This window comes from Camponotus floridanus, unplaced genomic scaffold, assembly GCF_003227725.1.
Source record: "Camponotus floridanus strain SB8 unplaced genomic scaffold, Cflo_v7.5 scaffold40, whole genome shotgun sequence".
NCBI classification, from domain to species: Eukaryota; Metazoa; Arthropoda; class Insecta; order Hymenoptera; family Formicidae; genus Camponotus; species Camponotus floridanus.
Window position 1 is genome coordinate 976,045 of NW_020229548.1, and position 18,550 is coordinate 994,594.

At 34.0% G+C, this 18,550-nt stretch overlaps 1 protein-coding gene across 1 annotated transcript in view; it reads right to left on the reverse strand.

Annotated features, from left to right (window-relative positions):
* Positions 1-18,550, reverse strand: part of LOC105254105 — a 279,413-nt gene that overhangs the window by 230,950 nt on the left and 29,913 nt on the right. The gene's annotated exons all lie outside the window — the stretch shown is intronic.

Sequence of the window (18,550 nt, forward strand, 5' to 3'; positions counted from 1 at the left end):
CTCAGTGTGCGCATTTTTGAGTGTGTAAAACGCTTCGTCGAGCGAGTCTGATTTAGAATAATTGCAACGATGCCATTATAGCGCCTAAGCGATAACTTTGGAGAGCGTTAATAAATCACGTCCTTCATTTTCTTTAAGACAAGATGCCGCCGTTGGGAAATGCGCATGTCTCGGGATGGCAACGCGGTAATGCGGTTGGCGTTGCTGGTTTATAAGCGCTGCTACCGTAAGCACTACGGTGTCGCGTATTTTCTGAATGGATCGCTGCGCAGCCTCCTTAGCTCTTCCCTGACTAGCGAGATATACGGGCACAGGCTCTTAGAATAACTATTTTCCTCGTTGAGCGAACAGTATGACGCTTTTAATATGCTGCGCATTAAATTTACATAAAGAAAAAAACCTTAACGTACAATGAACATAATTATATAATATAAAATTCCCTTTGAAATATAAGTTTTGAAATAAAATTTTATTCTCGCGTTATAGATTAAAAATAATCCGTTTCTATAATTTTGCAAAATATTCTATAATACATACACACAAATCTTGGTAGACTATTTTGAAAAATATTTCGCAATACGTGTAATTGCAATTACCTTATCGAATCTTGCAGCAAATTAATGTGACAATAATGTACATGAAAAATATGTAAGAATCGTCAGAAAAGATACGCTAAATTTCATTAAATTTAGAAACATTATCTATTCGCGATGCATAAGATGAGTACGAAGAAAATTTCAGGAAATAGTGTCGCTAACAAAGTCTATTTGCCGATAATCGCTTAAATGATTAATGTTGATTAGACGTTTCCTAAATGGGATTTCAACGCCAAGACACTACGATGGCAGATGCGATTCCCAATGTTTCCATCGAGTGACTTTGAAATGCAGTCTCGAAGAGTCTTATCGTGTCAAACCAAGCCAACAGCGTCGCGAGAATGTAAATTTAACGGAACGGACTAAAATTTGAATGTCAGCATTTATATTATATTATACAGACTACACGAAACATGTTTATACTCTATATCATTTTTTCAACTTTTTGATCTCATAGGAAAGAATACAGATATAAATTTAATATTTTTCTGTCAAAGATTTAGTAACTTCTTAATGCAAAAATCTACAGTTTTATGCACAACAATAATATATATTAATGCGCATTCTCCATTTGTTCCACGTCTCGAAAGAAACCGTAGTAATATTCTATTACAATATATATTCTATTATACCGCGCTTATTCTTTTGCATACTACGCTTTCTGCATAGTTACATTTTCTATCGCATTAAAATAACAGAACTGGAAATGGAAAAAATTTCAAGATTCTGCTCGAATCGCAATACAAGCGCATAGATAGGTACTGAATCAAGCATGAAAGGAAACAAAACCCTGATCCTTCAAAACGTTGCAGCCGGCAAGCAAGCCGCGCATTAAAATGTATCGAGCAAAACTCTGTGATTCAAGTTATACAAGATGCTCCACTTTTAAAACCAACAATTTTTTTTAAGTCAATTGTTTCATTTTAATAAGTATTAAAATAAGCTTACTGTAAGTTTTCACTGTTTAATTTCAAACATTTTTATAATTAAATCGCCAAATTGTACAAGTTTGTCAATAAAACATTTTTTATTTTATCCATTTATATCTATTTAAAATTGAGCTCTCTTGCGTTATTTATATATTATTATTATTTAAATTATTTATATATTATTATTATTTAAATTGTGACACGTTGAGGTCGCTTAATGAGAAAGCAAAAGAAAGGGGGTAAATCTTTTTCTTAAATTGAAAATATCGACTGTAAATTAATTAAAAAAATCATGTGGGTGAAATATAGTTTATTAATTCCGGCCTCGCATAAAGCGAACGGTATCATACTCGACAGTCTTCGGAACGTAGCTGTATGCTTCATAATAGCGTTATCAGACTAGACTCGCGCGTCAGACCGTATATCGATCGCGTTCGCGGCCACGACAGTTTCTCATCGTGCACCGAGCATCTTACGACACGCTTTGCAAACAATATACGGCAAAAGCATCCCCCGCAACGGGGAGGCCAGACTATTATACCCTGTCTCTTCCAAGAAAATCCAGCCCAAGCCTGGGCGCATTATTCCATTCGCAAGAATCCGACGACGCGCGATCCTTCTTAGAGGCCACAAAGGGGTACCTTTCTACCGGTATGAAAATCTCGCGAAAATTAAAAATCGACGTCTTCCCCTTCCCTCTTCCCCTCTCTCCCTGTTGCTTCCCGCCACTATGAAGACGGAAGAGGAAAGGGTTGAAAAGCAGGGAATATGTGCGCGAGCGCGCCACTGGAGGAAACGCGAGAAAGGAGGGTGGAAAGGTAGGATACGATATGAGTGGAATGCTTTACGACCCCATTTTTCAGAAGATCACCTTTTGTCCCGTCGTTCTCCTTCGACTCACCCCCTATTCCGTCTCTCGCTTGCTCTTTGTTTTACCGGTCATCTCTTTCTTCGCCTTGATATACGTTTCTCTCTCTTTTGTTCTCCTAAATTTAGCTCGCATGTATGTTCTCCGCAGTGTATTTGCATACCGTCGAATCGTTCGCTTGATTTTATAGGAACTTTTCGATCCGCGAGTGAAATTTAAAGGCAACACGGTGCGCGCGTTTGTTGCGGCCTGTTCTTTTCACGATGTGTAAAAGCATCATATTTTACATCCGGGATGTGCCTGCTCCAGTTCGCTCGGTTCCTTTTGTGTTTCTTTCGGAATCGTACGTGATATTTCTTCGGACTCTTCTCCTTTCGCTCTCACTTTATATTATTCCGATGCGTTTTTATTTAATTTATGCGAGCAAGTGCTTGTACGCTTCTCCAAAAAAAATTCCAAATGCTCACATTTCTATAATTCAAGGATCATAATCGTGTCACGCGTGCAATTAAACAAAAAACTAGACGTTAATGAGGCAGAAATCTGTAATTGCGCAGAAAAATTTATTCGCTCGCATTATTCGCAAGGGGTGTCAAGTAGTCTGGAAAATTATTGCGCACTCTCCTGTTACTTTCCCGCGCTATCTCGTTTTTTTTCCCATTCTCCCTTCCTTCCTATTCTCTCCCGTTTGTAGTTTAATCGAAAGAAATCTTTAAACAATCGTATATTTTATCGCTCACACGTGAGTTTATTAATCGTCCGAAAAAGAAATGCAAATATACCAACGAATACTGGAGCACATAAATATGCGAGGTATGTTTCTCAATCTCGTATATATAAGAAAAGGAAAGACGGGGAGAGAGAAGAGACGGAAGAAGAGAATTCGCATAAAAGAAACTAAAAAAAAAAATTGAAAAAACGAGACGGGATGATAGAAAGTGACTGACTTTTTGGACTCTTACAGAGAAGACGGCTAAGATATAAGAAATAATAAACGAGACCATTAAGCCCGTGAATTTTCCTCGTGCGAGAACAGGGGAAAACGAGGCGAAAGAACAAAAGCCTCCCGAATTTGCAGTCTTTACATCTCACGGTTCTTATATTTTCATACTGCACCCTCAATTCCGCTTTCTTTCCTGTCCGCTTTTCCTCTTTTGCTTTCCCCATTTTTCGTCGACCGGTCGTATACGCCGTAAGCTGTCGCGAACCATTCATACGCCTCCTGCCGGACTTCATAAATTTATGAAACGCACCTTCGCGAAATTTTCATGTAGTCTGCCTGCGAATCCATATCGAAATAAAACAAAAATAAAATAAATAAGAAATACAATAAGCGCTTTCTCTTCGTCTTTATCTTTTGGTCGATATATTGAAACTCTTTTACCATATATGATATTAAAAGAAAATAAAAAAAAGATTAAATGAAAGAAAAAAAGAAAGAGAAAAATTTTAACTCCCGACAAAATCTTAATTCATTTTAAAGCGTATATTTTTTTAGATAAAAAATCTAGGTCATTAATGTTACGTATAGTATTTTTTATTAAACTGTAAAAATATTTATATTTATATTTATGAAACGCACCTTCGCGAAATTTTCATGTAGTCTGCTTGCGAATCAAAATCAAATAAAACAAAAATAAAATAAACGCTTTCTCTCGATCAATATTTTGGAACTCTTTCGCCATATATGATATTAAAAGAAAATAATAAAAAATATTAAATGAAAGAGAAAAAGAAAGAGAAAAATTTTAACTCTCGACAAAATCTTAATTCACTTTTATATATATATAAGCGTATATTTTTTTATATAAAAAATCTAGGTCATTAATGTTACGTATAGTATTTTTTATTAAACTGTAAAAATATTTATATTTATATTTATAAAATGTACCTTCGCGAAATTTTCATGTAGTCTATTTGCGAATCAAAATCAAATAAAACAGAAATAAAATAAGCACTTTCTCTCGATCAATATTTTGGAACTCTTTTGCCATATATGATATTAAAAAGAAAATAATAAAAAAGATTAAGTGAAAGAGAAAAAGAAAGAGAAACGAAAAATTTTAACTCTCGACAAAATCTTAATTCTCTTTTATAAGCGTATATTTTTTTATATAAAAAATCTTGGTCATTAATGTTACGTATAATATTTTTTATAAAACTGTAAAAATATTTATATTTATGAAACGCACCTTCGCGAAATTTTCATGTAATCTGCTTGCGAATCAAAATCAAATAAAACAGAAATAAAATAAACGCTTTCTCTCGATCAATATTTTGGAACTCTTTTGCCATATATGATATTAAAAAGAAAATAATAAAAAAGATTAAGTGGAAGAGAAAGAGAAAAAAAAACAAAAAATTTTAACTCCCAACAAAATCTTAACTTTCTTTAAAAAAAAAAAAAGCGTATATTTTTTTTATATAAGAAATCTAGGTCATTAATGTTACGTATAGTATTTTTTATTAAACTGTAAAAATATTTATATTTATGAAACGCACCTTCGCGAAATTTTCATGTAGTCTGCTTGCGAATCAAAATCAAATAAAACTGAAATAAAATAAGCGCTTTCTTTCGATCAATATTTTGGAACTCTTTTACTATATATAATATTAAAAAGAAAATAATAAGAAAGATCGAGAAAGTGAGAGAGAAAAAGAAAGAGAAACGAAAAATTTTAACTCCCGACAAAATCTTAACTCTCTTTTAAACGTATATTTTTTTATATAAGAAATATAGGTCATTAATGTTCCGTATAGTATTTCTTATAAAACTGTGAAAATATTTATATTTATATTTATGAAACGCATCTTCGCGAAATTTTCATGTAGTCTGCTTACGAATCAAAATCAAATAGAACAGAAATAAAATAAATAGGAAATAAAATAAGCGCTTTTTCTTGGTCGATATTTTGGAACTCTTTTCCATATATAATATTAAAAAGAAAATAATAAAAAAGATCGAGAAAATAAAAGAGAAAAAGAAAGAGAAACGAAAAATTTTAACTCCCAACAAAATCTTAACTCTCTTTTAAGCGTATATTTTTTTATATAAGAAATCTAGGTCGTTAATGTTACGTATATTATTTTTTATAAAACTAAAAATATTTATAATTTTTTTAATGAAATAAGGAATAAAAACATTATCCGTTTCTCCTTTCTCTTTCTACTTCTCTCTATCTCTGATTGTGCGTCTTACTTTTTTTTCATATCTGTACCTCACTTACTTAATTCTCATTTATTCTATCCAGCTCAGGCCTACTTAACCTCACTTCATTGTCTTGCTTTGTACTCTCTTCTAATTCCTTATTATCGTATCCCTCTATCTCCCTACACTTTCTCAGCTTCCTTTCCCTTCATTTTCTTATTGTAACACTGTCTTACCTTTGTGTCTAACGTGGTTCTCCTAATAATTCCTTAAAATTATTGCACTCACTCACAGACCACAACAGACATTCCTTGTCACGCCATCTACTGGGGCCCCCCGGTAAAAAAATTTAATATATAAAAATGATTCAAATGATACAAGTCTTTTATGCTATTAATTGATTTTAATGTAAAATGATATAAATAATTTGCTTGTATAATTTGTATAATTTGTAACCTAGTCAGAGATATTTATAATCAATTGAGCATTTGATATGCTCTTCGTATAATCAGGCTCGAGAGAAATTATAACAGCATCCGGAATTTCAAACTCATAATCTCATTAAAAATATACGCCAATGTATGCAATTCATCACTCAAATGTTTTGCTTGAATTTGCCAATTTTGTAGTGACATAAGAAATGCTGTCTCTGTTAAAAACACGAAACAGACAGGTGTCCCGAAAATGGAGAAAAAGATCGGGCATGGAGTTATATTTTCTGACAAGAAGATAAAAAATGCGATTGTCACTCGAGGCTCATTCGACCGTTTAAATTATTACGTTCTCGCGAGATGATCGATGTTCGTATTCCGCATTTACACCAAAAATCCGGTAATCGTTCATGTCTTGCGATGCTTTTACAAGATGAGAAAATATTTCTCTCGGATTTTACAATTTCTCTCACCTTTTCCCTTTCTTCGCGTCCCTTTTCCCTCTTTTCTATTTCGTTCGCAGTATGTTAAGAAGCTGTTTATTCATCTTGACGAATTTATCATATCATTTCCATTGCAATAAATGTCTTATGGCACACTTTGACGAATCACTTTATTACACTTTAACATTAGAGATTATTTACTCACTAACTTTATTTAAAGATTCATTATCCATATCTTCTCCCTCCCTCCCTCTCTTTCTCTCCCTTTTTGTCATTTAAGTAATCATTATAGATTCAAAATTACAAGGCAACTTATTTTCACATCAAATTACGTAAAATGTCATTACAAAGAGCGACTCGCTAAATCTAAAAAATCATTTATCTAATAAAATCGTAAATCTAAAAAAATCATTTATCGAAAAAATTAAAGCTCACAACGGGAAATGCACAGATGGATAAATCTCGAATTAATGGTAATTGTGCGTACACATATTCAGCCGCAAATATTTACTACTCGCGTACAAAAATGTCAATGCCACTCCACCATGCGTTTTCCTGTGAGTATAACCGCAATGGAAACGTTAAAATAAACAGTCGCGCAATATTTCAATGAAAGCGTTTTCACGCAAACATACGGGCGAATAATATCTGACAGAACGTTTCTTGGAGAATAAATGCAGTTCCCGACAGTTCTAACATTGCGCCGTTTCACCAACTTCTCACGCGCGCGTACGTGAAGCTTTCATTCCGACCGTAAAGCCGATAAATTATCGAGCTTGAACGACGACACTGTTTTGCGCACCGGGGATTTACTCATGCGGAATCGGCGCGAAGACCGGACAATGGCTACGAGAGAAATCAATTTCCAATTTGTTGGAGGGAGACACGCTCCAACAGAAAGTGCATTCTGCATCGTGTCACGTGCCGCGATCGGACACTCACGAGACGAAGGGTGTTACTTGGGTTGTGTTGGTCTCCGGATGCGGAGGCGACTGTCGAAGGAAAAAATTGGGGGTCTCCCGAGTCACGTACCGGAAAAAAAAAAAAGAATTAGAAAACTGCAGCGCTTCTCGCACATCTTGAATGTCGAAGCGAACGAAGAATAATGCTGGAGCATAATTTATCTATTCCCTTCTGATTCATATTTCCCGTAAATCTTCCAATAATGACAACGATTTTATTCAGCTATAACACATGTGTCACATCTCGCGGGTAACAAAGTCGCAAAGTTGCCGGAGAAAATTACGAAACTAGAGAAAAATTCACGGATGCTATTTAAGAAAGTCTAAATAAAGAGACGCTAATAATTTTATTTGCGTAAAGTTTCCAAATTATTCTCGAGCTTTTAATTCCTAAAACGATCTATCTAATTATCGTTTGCTAACTATATAGACTATAAATAGAAAACAAATAAATAAATAATAAATTATGAATCAACTTACGGATGATTAAAATGATCACAATTTCTATTGAGGGAAAGCTTCGATTACGTTTCATAAGCAGTCCTTCGAGTTACCGTGGGCATAAATCCCACGCAAATAGCTGAGCGAACTACGGGGGCAAGTGTAATTTTATATTAATTGTATGGATCAAACAATATCGACGATATACATTATTGCGTTACATCAGCTTGCTGTAAATGAATGCATAACGAGCGAACGGTATTGTGGGCGGTAATAATTATATCTAGACCGATGCACGCGATCATCATTGTTTCGATACCGAACCATATTTGTGCAAGCGTGAAAAAATAACCGATTACCAACGACCCAGCCGCTAACAAGCATCATTTCCTATTAAATTGGGCTAATTAACGCACCAACACTAATACAATTGTCTGCCAAATATTAATTGTTCGACTTAAGCCGCGACCGCATCACGTGAAATAGATATTATTTTAACGAGAGTGCTTAATTAGCCGACAATAGTATGTTGCAAATCAAGCGACACTCTATATCGCAAATAATTATTAAATTAATCACTAAACTAAAAATAACTAGAATATTCGATATGCTTTTATATATATATATATATATATATATATATATATATATATATATATATATATTCGTAATAGATTTCATATCAGCATAATAATATTTTATAAACAGTCAGTTCATAATTTGATATAATAATACTATAACAATACGCATTTCTCCAAAATACATCTTTCATTTGAAAAATTGTATGAATAATATCGAGATAATTTTTTTTCAGCAGAAGAATCGATGTAGAAAATTGTAGAATCGAAAATTTTTGGATTACACAGTACGAAGCTGAAAGTTTAAAGACATTTCACGCGCGGTCGATTCGCGATTGTGCGCGATTCAGATATGCTCTTACTTGGACGTAATAAAATAAGAGGTCAACCTTATAAGGTTGTTGATTCTATCGCAAGGAGCACCGAAAGCGACGCCGGAGGATGTTGTGCTAGCAATATCCAAAATCTTCAGTATATATCCGACGATCCAATATTTGCTATGGAGATGAAGTAGGAGTACATTCCGCCATTCCCTCTTTTTCGCGAACTACTACCACGTCGAAAATCTGCTCTATGTACGTATGTATCTGCGTATGTTTCTAAATATATCTTTCGCATACAACTTTTGCCTCAGTTTATATATACACGTATTTAAATGGTAATCGCGATCCTATATAAATACAAAAATTTTTACCTCAACTTATGAAATTTAAAACGAAAAAGCTTTCAAACAGACGAGATATGAACAAGTAGATATATTTGTACAATAATAAATGAAAAAAAAAGGATATTCTATATTCGAAAGGAATTTAATTTGATAATCTAATATTCTCGAGAGATAGAGTGTAATTAACTGTCACGTAATGTAGATGAGAATTAGGCTAGGTTAATTAGGTTTACGGTAATTTAGATGTACGTTTAGATTAATTTATCTAATTGCATCGTAGCATATTCCGTTCTGTAACGCGAATAAATTTCATAGAGGAATAATAGAGATTGTAATGTATCTCGCCAAAAGCTGTTAAAAGCTAATTTTAAGATTAAAAACATATTAAGTTTCACGACCGACATATACGAGCTATTAGGTATGAATAATAATAAATGTCTGTAATAATACAACTTTGCTCTACTTACATTGCTCTCCGCAGCTACTTATTCGATCTTCCCCGGCACAACTTTCTCCAACGAAAGCTAACAACTAACTGAGTAAAATTCCAGGTTTTTTTGCGTATAGCTTACAATATCCTTCCTCGATGTTCAGTGACCTCGTAATAATAAGACATTGTAAACAAGTAATGTTTACGTTCGGAGCCCACTAACATATTCACGACCTCTTTTTATATTCCGATAATAATTCGCTTCATTTAAAACGAACAATCATGTCTAACTTTGCATCGTCTTTGACATAATTATTTCAATTTTTTTTAAGAGGAAAACGAACGAAGTTATACATGACTTATTTCAATATATGTAACATTTAATATGTTGCGGTCTATTTAATTCCATCCAAGAAAAACGTCTATATTTATCCGATAATCGCATTTAAAGACTTCAGATACAAACTGTAGTCAAGATAAAAGCCAAGATAAAAGCATACACTATTTTTATACATAGGAGCGACATCCGCGGACATATATGCGCATAAAAACAAGAACGTTGTTTACTCGGTGTGTTGTTACAAAGGGTGATCCGTCATCGTGGAGGATGAAAGAAAAAAAGAAGGTATATCAAAGACGCCGGGATCTCGTATTACGGAAAATCGATATTATTACGGCGATATGGCGGTATTTTACAGATATACCCATCACACAGTGACCGAAGATGGCGACCAAACTGCACTTTGATTAAATGCTAAAGATATAATACTGTTGTTCATTATATTAACGCCATCTTGTTTATGATCGTCTCTTGGAAATTGTGCGAAAGATAATCTACGTAAAGCGTACAACGATATTGTTTGAATAATCGTGTCTTCAATTTAATGAAGATGGAGTGATAATTTGAAAGCATTTGTGATCTTAATATACAGAGTATACATTCCAATAATTAATATGATTGCTCTCGCAATCAAATACAACAATACTGGAAATAGAATAATATTTTGAGTGTTTGCTCCTCTATTGCAGAGAAAATGTGCTGTTTTTGTTGATTAGAATCATAATTACATATACTAATAATAGAATATATTCCTTCTTGAAATAAATAAATGTATATATGCGTGTTTCTGTGGTAATTATTATAACAATATTAATCAGAAATCTCTAACAATCGAATTAATCGCGCAGTTGGCCGAATTTCGAAGATTTTTCATTCGCTATGATATGCTAGGTATTATCTCGACATTCGATTAGCACCAATGCTCAGCCTAACGATTATAAACGACCATGTTCAGCGAACCTGTCGGCCGTTAGCCTCGCAAACCGTCTAATGACCTACCGCTAATAACTGCTACTGCTCTTGTAAGCGATCCGTTCAGAATACGGGCCATTAAATCCATAGTCCTAAAGTGTATTAGCGGTACAGGCATGTTATTTGTAGGCACAGCCAATACAATTACAGCTCTATCAATCGTTAGGAATAGCTCCAAGCATATCCAGAGAGTTTAGATTGTCCACGTCAAAACCATTATATAGAGTATAATGTGTAACGTTACGTAATCGACTTGATAGATGTTGAATTCGAACTCACGAAATGGAAAAATAAATCTGATGGATTGATCACGCTAATCGATATTCATTAAGAACCTATGATCGAATTTATAACAGTGTAATTTGCATTATCAGCTGCTATTAACTCAATAAAGATGAATAATTAAACGCATTATTAGCAATCAAAGAATATTTATATCAAATCAATTAGAAGCTAAATTCGTCATTAATGCAAACAATCGATTAAGATGAATTAATATACAAATTGTTTTATATTATTACCACTCTTTCGTTATCTATTTCTATTTAATTACGATTATTTGTATTGATATTTATTATTTTTTACTCATCAGTTTATCGTAATAATTTAAAAATGTGATAACAGCATTTCGGTTACAATTGATAGCCCATCGTAAGTATGTTCACAAAGTATCGTGCTGCCGAAAAGTCACATAAAATGACAATAGAAGAGCGCAAGCTTTGAATAGGTAATAAATACCAAACTTCATAAGAAGTTTTCGATGCTCTACGGCGTTAAATTGACGATGCAATTCGCCTGTTCACAATGTGCCTCTCAGTATAAGGAATATCTATAGAAAGATGCCCCTCTCACGTCTTCGAAAATCACCCTCTCAACAACGGAGGTGGCTACGAAGTATTAACATATTTACGACAGTCATGAATTCAAACGCCTCCTTCACCCTCCCGGACCGCGTTCTCTCGCAAAGTTACGAGTTCCCGCCCACTCGAAATCGACGTCGATCGACCAGTCGAGCGCATCGAGAAAATTAGTCGAGCGTGTCTTTTCGTTCCACGAGAATCTACGAACTGCACGACGGTGTTCCCCACGTTGAAGGTCTCTCTTTTCCTGGACTTTTCCCGCATACACAGATACACGTACACCTGTAAAAATGCGCGCGCGAACTTGATCAGGCACGTATCTCAGATCCGATTTTTCGTCTGACTGTACAGGAGTCGGTTGTTTCTAACATGGTGCGCGAATGCGTCGGAGGGATTCCATAGATTGGAGAAACGTTAAAGTGAATATCAATGGAACTGAAGGATTCCGAAAGATTTCCCGAATATTCGTACTTTAATTGTGCATTTTTCCCGAAATAATCCCGAATAATTCCATAATTTTTTTTTTCATATTAGGAAGAATTCACATATTTGTATAACAGAGAGGAAATTATTAGCTGATAATTGAAAATAATTAATTTTTATAAATATGTAACATATTGTGAAGAGATGTCAAATGCCATTTAAATTAATAAAATTTTACTGAATTACTGGATAAATTGTTTGAAACAATTTCAAATTGCGAAAAAAAACGGACATTCTTTATTTTATTGCTATCTAGAAATACGCGAATATGAAAATTTAATGTATTAAATGCTTTACCTGAAATTGCTTATTCATTCGGACATGGCATATTCACGCTACTTACATAATTATTCAATGGGCAGGAAATTAACGCGCATGATACGACGAATAAATTAATAAGATAATGATATTTTAGCGTCGCTATTTCAGTAATCTTGATATTTATTCACGTTTACAAGTAAAAAAATTTATCGACATCTTACATTTATTAGTTGTTAAAACTTTTCCTTTTCCTAAAACCATATTTCGAAAATAATTCCTGAGACCAAACATGAATAAAGTTTCACTAGAATTAAACGAATATGACGAAATAAATCTTCATAAGTATAAATTTACATAAATGTTAAATATATATAATTATTACATTTTTACAATCATTTATATCAATGAATAATTATTTAATTTAAAATTCTTAATGTTTTCCTTCATTATTTGAATTGACAAAATATCAACGCTACGTGTGATGTGGAAAATTCTTCCTAATCGATATACGCAATATTCGTTTTATTTTATCGGATAACTTGCCTGGCGAAATTTCAAATTGATAAAATAATGCCGCAAAGGCGCAGCCGACTCCATGACGCTCACAATAAAAACGTCTCTTTAAAATCGATATACGAACAATGGCTAAAACGACATTCACTCTGCCTAATGTAGAAGATCGCGGGGCGCGAAGGGATGTCGAGTTCTCGTCTTTGTATGCAAATCGCGTAGCGCACTCACGGAAACTCACTGAAGACGAGAAACTGACTTGACGCTCGACTTTGCCCGTTTGTCGTCGGTTCTATCGGTTGACGAATTCCCTAACGATAATTTTATTCGGCAAGTTCGCGTACCGAGAAACGAGAAATCGGTATTGAAAGCGAACGTTGACAAACTACCATACATTTTTGTCGCCACGATCGTTTGCTGAAAAAATATATATCGAATACTATTTTCTTTTTAAATGCCAAACTATATAAATAATGAACAATGTATAGCGATGTGCAACAAAAATCACATAATCTAAAAATCTATTAAAAAAGACTCGATAATGTACAATAAAAAATTCTATTTATTGTAATTAATAACTGAAAGAATTTCTATTAAAAATAAAACATATAAATTTTACATTTACATATATAAAATGCTTCGTGGATTAAAAATAAGATTTTAAATTTTTGTTTCAAATGCACGTACATTTTTACAGCCGCTAAAAAGTGAGCTTTGTTTTCGTCATCCTCAATATCTCATGAAAAATTTGCAGAGTGTATTATTCCTCTCAATGCTTTGTCAAATTGTTGAGATAGGGTAACGAAATGCATCCGAAAATGCCCATATATCAGATTGTAAAAGCATCAAACTAAGAAAACAGCAGATCAACTATTTTTTATTTAATTGGACAAAAATCTGTAAATTTATTTCCTTTCATGTCTTTTTTTACGTCACGAAAAACAAATCTTTCTCCGTTTTTGTGGTAAATTTTTATCGATCAAACTTTTCAACATTTTGAACTATTACATAAAATAATATTCCATAGAAAAATACCCAAGAGCATTTCTATGAACTACACGTATATTATTTAACTTATTTTATCATGAGAATTTGTCGTTATTCTATAATAGATCTATAAAAACGGAATTTTCTTGTTCTTTCTATTTTTTCAAAATACATGTGCTTCTATTAAAAAATTGTCCTCATTCTTGTAACAATAAAAGAGAATGTTATTAAAATTAATTTATATTTACGTACATTATGTCACTCTCTCTAATTTCATTATATTTGCATCGCGATAGTAAATATGCCAACATATTAATTATTTTGGCAATTTAATATTACATTATTTTCGTCAATGAAAATGCTTCTTTTAAATTAGTTTAGAAATATATTTAATTATTCTCGATTCATATATATTCTTGCTTTTATCTGAAAAATGTATTCAATCTTTAATGTTGGATCTTCATCTCTATAATTATTTAACCATTATTTAATTATTTATTTCCTGACATTTCTATGGCATTTATTTATACGATTCTGTTATTCTTGTTCTTAAATTGACTTTCATCTTCCGAGTTAAGTATTTTATCAGAAAATGGATTAAAAAAGAAAATGAAAGATGTCACGATAGAAATGAAGCACCGCGTACAACGCATACGACATATACACACACGCATATATGTACACACCAGCAGTTTCGCACGACGTTAGTCGTTGATCTTCAAGACAAATATTATTCCGAAAAATTGGATTACCGTTATCGTCCACCACCGAACGCCAACAACTATGTGTCGACGGATCGTTTCCAGCTACCAATAACGTGCGTGCGAAAAACTTTCGAGGCTATCACCCAGATCTTCTCCAATCTTTCCCTTTTCTTCTCTGCGCACTAGACCGCGATACCACACGAATTTTCGGTATATCTCAACCACAGGGAGCAATTTTAACGTAATAACGAATACGAGTAAATCGTTTTGTGAAAAACAATAACAGTGACTAACATTTATAAATATCGTGTGTTTGCAGTTTTAAATAATAATCTTATTTATTTTAATTTTTTAATATTATTGGTAATCAAGCAAAAGAATATTTCATATTAATATTGGTATAAATATTGGTAAAAATTGAAATAAAATAAAAAATTCAGTTTTTACTAAGAAAAATTTCAACACAAGAAATATATTCAAAAATACTTTCTCAACAAGTTGTACTAAAAGCTTTGCGTATTTTTGAATATTATATTATTCCTGAAGGAACGTCACACAAAACATGTATTTAAAGTTGACTTATTGACTAAAATGATCTTGAAGGCAATGCAATCATACTATATATATTTGTTGTTATAAAAAAGAAATTTCTTTATCACACGAATGTTATAATTAACTAGTCTTGATAATAAATAAATAAACGCAGAGAAATATTCTTTCAGTTTTGTTATTTACATAACTTTCTTGAGCATTAGAGCGTTTGAGAAAACTCACAGATCATAGCCTTAAGAAATATGAAGGGCGAATGTACTTATCAGAGCGAAAGGAAGGGACTAGCTCCGGTCCCTTAATACCCTCTTTGATAACTCTCTCGAATACAGAACGATAGTCTTGTAATACCCAGATTAATATACCCCTCCAGCTTTAGGTCTGTATCAATTCGCAGAAGACTCATGGGATGATGTCGACGCCGCGCCCCAAACAACGCGTTGACAGCCACAAGCCGGTGTCAAAAGCTTCTTATGGTTCAATAATTAATAGGTCTCATTAACAGGTCTCTAAAAGAAATATTTGAACGCAGTATTTTTAACTTTTACGTTTTCAGTGAATTTTCTTTTAATAATACAACTCTCAAGTCTATCTTCATGTATTATGTAAATATCTTTAATTAAACGTAAGAAATTCGATTTTTTGCATAAATCGCAAGAATTATTAATGCAAAAGGAAATAATAAATAGTAAGAAATTATTTAATTAGTTAAATGTTCTTTTCTAATTGGGAAATTTTGGTTAAGTAATTGTTTAATTTTTTTTCGTTCGCATATAACGAAAAGCATCGATGCAATGCACGGGGGGAGAAAAGAAACCGAGTACGAATGCAGAGCGAGTGCATTTCATGAACCATGGTATTTCAGAAATTTCTCGATACCGCCCCTCTCTCTCTCTCTCACTCCATCGACGTTCCATCACCTCCCATCCAATTCCGTCCGTCCCTCTTCTCTTCGTCTCGTCGACGGCTTTCTCGCAGAATGCGAGTGTGAGATTTTCGCGTAAAACTCCATGGACATGTTTCTCGAGAAAAGAAATCGGTTGAGCCTACGGTATACCTTATCCGAATGGAACGGTTAGGAAGTAAAGACAATAACCGACTCGTTTCGTATACCAGACGTCACCGGATTATCGGACAACCTTCACCTCGAACGTTCGTGTGAGCGACTTAATTCTTTCTCTAGCGTGAGATGTCATGGGAAAGCCCGTGAAATCCTCGAGGGAATAGCGAAATCGTCGTGATCTCGTATGCGGCGGAGTTTATTGCTGGCGCCAGTTGTTTCATATGACGTGTTACTTTATTGCCGGCAAAACCTTCGTTTAATTTTAACGATGAAGTATTTGATCTTCTTTTGGAGACAAAAAAAAATGTATTATTAGAAATTATTTCCGAATAATATTCGATATTGTTATTGAAACACCATTAGAAAGATTTGATTTAGATGATTGTATTTTAAATAAATATCGAAGAAGCTTTATTAGCAAAATTTATACCAAATCTATCATCTCGCCAAATTAATTTTAAATGGATAAATTAATTAATAAACTTTTATACCATGTTTCCTATATATATATTTCACAATTTTAATCTACATAAATTTTAAAGAGTTCCTTTATTACACTTCAAAAATTAATCGACGATCAACGTCGTATACACATATACAGCGTAATCGATTGCGTGAGCACGCGTAAATTACATATCGTACGAGATATTTCGCATTCGTGAATTTGCATGCGAATAGAGACTTTTATGCGTATATCACGCTCAACTATTTATCAGATTTATGGGTGATGACAGCGTATTGTTTATGCGCTGTGCCTGCAAAAATAAGTGTATATCTACCATGCAAAATTCTCGGTTGCACTTCCGCCCAATTTCACCCCCGCCTCTTTGTAAAACTAACTTGCACGCACATTATTACAATGGAATATCGATCGCCATTAAACTCGGATCGTTATTCATTTCTCTAAGCGAATAAAGTCGCGCGCTTTCAGTTCACCTTCGTACTCGCGCCATAACAAGCGAAAATGCTTGCGAAGCAGTCGTTTCCCGACGATGCAGGAAGCGAACGAGAGAGGCAGTGACGGATTTTCCAGTCGAATAAATCGCAGCTCGATCCGTTTTGCTCTTCGAGGGACCAGATAAGGAAGAATGACCGGTTACACGTAACCCGAGTATCAACACACGGGGGACGCTCGAACGACACGCGAATGAGCGAATCAGGTGAAATGCGAACAAGCAGGTAAGCGAGTGAGAGCGCGGGAGGAAATGGTGGAAGAGGGGGAGGAAGGGGACAGAGTCTCTGCTCTTGACAGGTACGCATTGCTAACCCTGCACCCACCGCGCTCGCGCGCGTTCGTCGACCTCCACCTCCTCCACCTCCGCCTCCTGCGCGCCCCGATCCCGGGCCACCGAGCCGACCCTTGCCAGCGTGGACGTCGAAAGCACGAACTCTGCCACGGAGAGATTTCGGGATCTCGCATCGCTGATCGAATCGTTCGTGCATACTTCGCGAACGGGGGATTAATTCGGCCGCGACTAATCCGGGAATTGGCCGTGGAACGGAGTCGAGAGCTCGCGGGGAGCTCGCGCGAGGAAGCATTCCCTACCGCCGTTTTCGTGCCGCAATGTTTAGGAATTGATAGCCGATGTGCCGGTAAATGGAAAGCTTCAAATTTCTCTAAATGCACATACTTTGTGTACATTTATTTAGAATTCATAAAAATTATATTTAATAAAATTAATAAAAAAAATTAAAAACTTCCGATACTTTTATGAAAAAAAAATATACAGAGTGTCCACCCGTACACCCCTTTTCTTTCAAAAACTAAGCATTTTAGAGAAAAACGTTTTCGACAAAAATTGCATGGTTTTGAGGGGAACATAAAATGGTGTCATTAGCTTGATCTTGGATGGCATCGTTAAGATCAGGTCAAGAACACCTTTAATTTCTTAAATGGAACCACCTATTTTTTATTACATATTCTTATATCTAGCTTATGTCGAGAGCTTTTCAAAACACTATAATAAAGTATCTTTTCATTGAGTACTTTTCGATTTATGAGGCTTAAAATAATATCTTAATTTTACATAAACCATAAAATATCTAGTAAAATATTTATTTTTCGATTATCTTACCTTAATATTTTTATGTACAAAATAATGAGAGGAATCAATTGATGTAAAAAAACACATAATTGTTCCAAAGAAAAAATATGTAATTTGCAATTAACAATTACATATTTTTTCTTAAAAACAACTGTGTTTTCTTTACATCAATTGATTCCTCTCATTATTTTGTACATAAAAGTATTAAGATAAGATAATAAAAAAATGAATATTTTACTAGATATTTTATTTATGTAAAATTAAGAAATGATTTCAAGCCTCA